This window comes from Anneissia japonica, unplaced genomic scaffold, assembly GCF_011630105.1.
Source record: "Anneissia japonica isolate Jap-2015-1 unplaced genomic scaffold, ASM1163010v1 scaffold287805_len679488_cov178, whole genome shotgun sequence".
Taxonomy (NCBI): Eukaryota; Metazoa; Echinodermata; class Crinoidea; order Comatulida; family Comatulidae; genus Anneissia; species Anneissia japonica.
Window position 1 is genome coordinate 63,423 of NW_022720349.1, and position 7,363 is coordinate 70,785.

The following is a 7,363-nucleotide window of genomic DNA, read 5'->3' on the forward strand; positions in this document are numbered from 1 at the left end:
CTATATATATATATATATAGAGTATATATACTATATATATATATATATAGTATATATAGTATATATATTTTTATACCTCCTTGGTTTAAAGGTGTGAAAAAAGGACCACCACAAACATGCAAAGGCTTTTGAACTATGACGCCCTTACTTAAAATTAATAATCTTACAAATTGATTGATTGATTGATTGATTGATTTTATTCAGTATCATAACATACAAAAAATACAAATGAAACAAAAACAGGGAAGACAAGATACTAAGGATGACCCAAGAAAGGTAAAAAAGAAACCTTATTTCCGTTGGGGTCCTTACACCAATTACAAAATATTTATAATATAGTAAATAATTTAAAATTTGCCTTTATAGTATTTTTTAAGCCGTAATTATACAACTAATTATACGGTTATATTTTACTATTAACATTATATCAAAATCTACTTTTGATACAGAAAATGTCGACCAATCACTACAACGTCTCTACATTGGAAACTGAAATAGAATCTCCTATTTGGATGTTGTGCATAAATGTTCTTCTAGCAACCATTGGTATTTGTGCAAATTTATCGGTGGTAATTGTCTTTATCAACTGCAAAATTCATCGTAGATCCTTCCCCTATTTATTGGTATTTCAACAATCCTTGATTGATTTGTTAGCAAACTGTCTATTTCTTATATTTTATTTTGTTTACCCAGTTGCAGCTGAAAAATCAAACGACATTTACTGCAAGTCATCTACAATGTACCACTTCTTTTTATCTGCCTCGTCGCTAAATCTTGTTTTTATTTCTGTGGAGAGATACATTGCAGTAGTGCATCCGTTTCAGTACAGGATAAGACGTAACAACAAGAGAAACATGTTACCACAGCTGTCTCTTCCATTCATAGCGGCATTTCTAATAACATTTCATTATGTCTTTTTAATTGAACCTTATCCCAAAAATGTGTGTATCTTTTATACAAAAATAGAAGTTTTCAGATTTTATTCAGCTACCATTTTTTTTCTAAATGCGCTATGTCCCATTTGCGTTATGATATTTTGTTACTATCGTATTTACGTCACATTGACAAAACAATTTAAAGTTCGAGCAGAATTGACAAATCAATCACCACAAAACCGTACTACCACTGCAGGTGATAATGATCAAAACGCACCGGATGTTGAGATGAGCAATTCACCAATACAATCATATCAGATAAACGAGGCTCAACGAAATTTCATCGATACTATGCTAATCAGTACACTGATCTATATCGTCTGTAATGCTCCTCTGACCTTCCTGATTCTGGTTCTTACAATTTGCAAGATTTATGATTACTTATTTTCATACATTTTCGCATTGATGATGCTCTTAAACACGGCAGCCAATCCGTTTGTTTACGCCTACAAATTCAATGATTATCGGATTGGATTATCTAAGACATTTTGTTGTCGTTGTTAAAGAATTTTAATATTTCATCATTAACATCATCAACCACCATTTTTGGCATTATCATTACCATACTCATTTGTTATCTTCATATAGTAGACTGTGTTGCAAGTAGCGGTTGTTTCCACTTTAATACCACAATTATTAACATTACAGAATTAAAATTTTGCATTTTGTAATTTGTCCGTTTTAACCCACTTATCTATTATTTTTTGTGAAATATTTAATTATATAACCAGCGGAAAGCTCAGTGTTTTTGTTATATTTTTATTCTTTTTCTATTTTTTTTTCTATTCTCCTTTTTTTAGGTTTTGTTTTTACTTTTTTATTTAATTGATCATTTCTTTGGACACTTTTCGTGCTTGGATCTTCTTCAAGCTTTTCCAAGCAAAAACCACAATTATATCATATTAAAATATGAAGTCATATATTTTGAATATTAATAAGCGGGTAATTAACTTTGTATGTTAATGCATTTTGGCATTACCGTACTATGAAATGCATAAACAATTATCGCTCTCAACCTAAATCACGCAAGGTAGAGGGAATAAAAAAAGGCTTCCACATGGTTTGGTTCTATCAGGGAACAGTTTTACTGTTCCCTGGTTCTATAGCGTCACCACTAACACTCCGAAGGGCCCAACCCTGTAGGCTGGGGCCAGGGGCTACGCCCCGAGAACTCAGGGGCTCTACGCCGTCGGTGACCAACGTTATCTTAGGTTGGTGTGAGTAAGGTTGGTATTGCATGCATTGGGGGTTGGACGGGTTTCTCTGGCAAAATAATAATTGGCACATTTTCATTGTATATTTTCATTTGTAATGGTAATAGTAGGATATTTGTAGAGAGCCTTGAAAATGAAAATATACAATGAAAATGTGCCAATTATCATTTTTCCAGAGAAACCCGTTCAAGTAATGAAATATGGCATAAAACAAACCGCGAACACGAAAGAGAAGGGAAATGCACACTCCCTACTAACACAAAAGCATACACGCAGGTTGTAATACCCTGAATTTAGGTTTCTACACCCAAAGAATATTTGTAAACTTTAACCATAGATAACCATAGCTTAGAACAACTATTCGTTCATACATTGTTTTGGTTCTTATCTCGAATTGGTATGTCTAGTCAGCTCCCCCTTTTGAAAGCCAAAGGGGAAACAAAAGGAAAAAGATAAAGAAAGAAAAAGAAAAAAATGATCGTCCAAAAGGCCTCATTGTCCAAAAGGCCTCAGAGGTTATTTTGTGCGTCTAGAACACAAAAATTTCGCGTGGGCATTCCCCGGATCCCCTAGGGTATTGTTACCTCTATTGGCCCCACTTTCGGCCCCTTCCCTTTCCCCCCTCTTTTTGGACATCCCTGTATCCGCCCCTGATTACTCAGGACGTAAGTTATATCTAACACATTTACACAGCCCAGTTTGAATACAGTAAGACAAGCTGTAGACATATCAGAAAACTAAATAATTATACCTTTGTATACTAATACACTTTGGCTATGTTCACACACACACGGCGAAAGGCAGGCTTAAGCCTGGCGTAGCGTAGCGTACGCCTTTGTGTGTGAACTAGGCAGTGGCGTTGTAAACGCCACTCACTACGCCACGTCCTTGGCGGTATCAACGCTACCTGCAGACCCAAGATTAGCTAACGCCGTGGAGCTAAACGCCAGTGATGCTTGAATGTTTTGCAATAAATAAACAACTCAGCTAGCCTAGCTCTGCTAGGAAAGAAAGCGCGCGAATAGTTCACGGTGTTTTTCTTCGAGAAATTGGATGTTGTTTGGATAAGAAAATCATACAGATCATACAGAATTTCGGCTCCTGCTCGTTCCTCTTGGATTAAACGCCAAAGAAGATCCATCCTCAGTTGCTGACGGCGAAGTAGTCTACGGCGAATTATTTAACTCATGAGCTACACTTTCTTCAACAAAAAGAAATAAAAACGGCAAAAGCGAAGACAGTAAAACGTTAGGCAACATAATTGATCGAAACAGCGTGTACAACAACCATGGATGTATAAATAATAACAATGCTACTAGTCTTCCCATCATCATGTACCGGAAGAAGCTGCTAACGCCAGGCGTTAATAGCGAACGTCGTTCGTGTGAACACATTGGAATTTTAATCCGTGGATTAGCTTACGCCTTGTGTAAGCCACACCAGCCTTACACCGCGTGTGTGAACATACCCTTAGGAGACTCAGTGATCTGAGTTTATATTTAATAATTATCTTTAATCTTTAATAGTTTATTTATCTTTGGAAACCATAATGATTAAATTAGTGTAATAATCCTGTTCATTTAAATACTATTGCATAGACAGCATATCCCATCTTGGGCGGATGCAAGATTTGGCGATTTTATATAGTAAAATTCATCATCATCACATCACCTTTATAATAGTCAACATGATCTTTTATTAGCAATTTTCAGTAACCACAGAGATTTAATTAGTATGTGTGATGTACCATAGAAAATACAACTTAAAAAACATTGTATTTAATGTATTTACTTTACCTACTTCAAAGCTGTGAGTCACAACCACCTCAGCCCCACCAATGGTTGCGGCTGAGGTGAGAAAATTTGAGGATATATTACTTTTACATGGCCTGAAATGACACTTTTATATAGTAAAATCACCATCAATATAGTCTAGATGAAAGCGGCAGAAAATTTCTCATGATTTTAAATCAGGGATTTTCTAATTAATATGAGTGATGTACCATACAAAATAAAACTAAAGAAACACTTTCTCTGATGTATTTATAGTAATTTACTCGACCTACCCCAAAGCCGTGTGGCCAAATAACCCTCAGCTCCACCATGGTTGGAGCTAAGGCGAGAACAATTTGAGAAAATAGTACCTCTAGATGGCCGGAAATGACACTTTTAATTCATCATCATCATCACATTACCATTTAATATAATATATATACTGTAGTCAAAGTGAAGCGCCGAAAAAAATGCTCATGATCTTTTATCAGTTATTTTCGGCAACCATAGAGATCTAGTACGGTTTCATAGAAAATAAAACTTAAACACATTGTCTTTGATGTGTTTACTTTACCTTTTTCAAAACTGTGAGTCCAAACGGAGCTCAGCCCCACCACGGTTGGGGCTAAGATAAAAACATTTGAGGAAATATTAGGCTACCTGTAGATGGCCGGAAATGACACTTTTAAATAGTAAAATTCATCATCATCACATTAATATTATAATGTATATACCGTAGTCAAAATGAAGGCCAACAAATTTATCAGCTATTTTCGGCAACCATAGAGATCTAGTGTGATGTACGGTACCACAAAAAATAAACCTTAAACACATCTTTGATGTGCATATTTACTTTACATACTTGAAAATTGTGAGTACAAATGCATCTCAGCCCCACCACAGTTGGGGCTGAGGTGATAAAATTTGAAGAAATAGTATCTGCATATGGCCGGAAATGACACTTTTAAATATAATAGTTAATTCATTCCTAATCTTCTATCAGTTATTTTTTGGCAACCATAGAGATCTAATTAGTATGTGTGATGTACGGTACCATAGAAAATAAACATAAAAGCATAGTCTTTGATGTATTTACTTTACCTACTTCAAAACTGTCCAAACGCATCTCAGCCCCACCAGTTGTGGGACTGAGGTGGTAAAATTTGGGGAAATTGTACCTCTAAATTGCCGGATATGACACTCTTATATAGTAAAATTCATCATCATTAATCTAATTAATCGCTGTGATGTATTGGTACCACAGAAAATAAAACTTTACTGTCTTTGATGTATTTACTTTACTTTATCTACTTCATGTGCCGAAAACCAATCTTTTATTTGCACTTTTTTCTCATACTTTTCAAATTATTATAAAGGCACACGCACTCGAGTCGCGTATTATAAGTAATTCGGATGTTTGTGGGCAGAGATACCGGCATCTTGCTATAAGATGTACTTTGGCTGTAGAGTGCCCGTTCGTTAAAACCTAAGTCATTTATGCAGTTTATTGCAACAATTTTCAGGCATAATCCTCTTGACTCACGAAAAGTAAGGGGGTGTCCCCACTTTCCCCATGATCTGCTTCCACGGGCGCGTGAGAGTCCACATTACCACAACCCTAACATAGTTGGGGATGAGGTGCAAACATTTGTAGAATATGGACCTCAATTATTTTTCTTAATAAAATTTAGTCAGATTTTCCCGACGAAAGCAAAGTGAGTGTGGTCGAGCTACGGTTAAAAGGTTTAGACAGTTTTTAAATTTAGACAATTTAAGGGTTTCAAAGACTAAATCGATATTAGAGACTACTAATATGTAGAAAATATATACAATTGTTGCTTCTCCCCGACGAATTGTGTTTTTTATCCATGATGGGGGTGGGGGGCGCAGCTCTCTCTGACAGAGGCAGGGAACGAAATAATATTTCGTTCCCTCGAAATATTATTTCGTTCCCTCAAAATATTATTTCGTTCCCTCGAAATGGTTTAATATTTTCTTTAACCATGTCCCTTTAGGGGCTCCGTACTCAAGCACTTACAAAGGAGACTCATCAATAAAAATGGCTAAACAACATTGGTAGAAAAGAATAATAATGTCATTTATCCTTAAATAATATTTGTCTACATCTATGGATATAAGTATCTTTGATTTTAATATATATAAAATTTGTAAATAAATTATCAATCAATAATAATATCAATGTAATTACCGTATTTATTTGAATAAACGTCCCTCTTTCAATAAGCGCCCATCAGAGCACCGCCCCTCAGAGCCTTATTTTGAATAAACGCATCCCTTGAATAAAGCCTCAGGGATATTTACTCAAATAAACCCTGGCATAAATGACTGAAAACAACTCAACAAGAAGTAACATCATTCTCAACACAGACTGTTAATATTCTACTACAGTAGAATTACATTTGTTTTTACTTGGTTGGGATCAGTAAGTCTGTATAATAATAATAACTTCATTTGACTGTATATTTATGTTGTAATTCTACATTTACAGTGAAATTACGAGCAGTTTATTTGAGTTTATACGTAGGGTCGACCTATCCACTTTACACCCAAACAATAAATGGCTCCCTTGAATCTCTATGCTCGAATAAACGCCCAAAAACCTTCTCCACAAAGAACGCCCAGGGCATTCAAATAAATACGGTATGTATAATACACTGTAGTGTAAATATAATGCTAAATTTAACAAAATGACAATTAATGATATTATTAATGACCACATTTTGATAATGTACGTAGTGCAATTTCAAATGCTTAAATCATTTTTTTCCATAATGTATTTGTTTTTATAATAATGGTAGGCTATAAATATGTGATATTTTAAAGAGCAAATGTAAAAAGGTCTCATATGAAGCTGTTTGTTGTCCTGAGCATTTTGACACCTTTTTAAGGAAAGTCGAATGAAAACGGGGCAGTGCGGGCCATAAAACAAAATTGAAGGGGTGGGGTGGCAAAATGGCAACGTCATGGTTTAAAAAATGTGAAAAAGTCGCAATTTTCTTATTTAAAGTCATTATTGTGATATATTGGTGTCTATGTTGTTAAGGGCAAGAAATTGATTAGTGGTGTTAGTAATACTTAATAATTTAAAGATAGTGGTCAACTTAAACATTTTATTATTTTTATGCGTTACGGTAAGAGTTCAAGGTGTAGGTACTGTTTAACCTTATCCTATCATTAGTCAGTGTAGCAATGACCATTTTCACCCTTGATGTACTTTTAAATTCATAAAACATTTCATGAGCATTTTAGGCCTATCATGGGTGGAATTGTTATCATATTGCATACAGATATTAATGAGAATTTAACTGTAGGCCTACATGGTAGGCCTATTTGAAATAGGCGTACCACCCTTTTTGACCCTGTATAGCCCACCACTAATTATAATTAAATTGTGATATTTGTTAATAGGCCTATATTATTA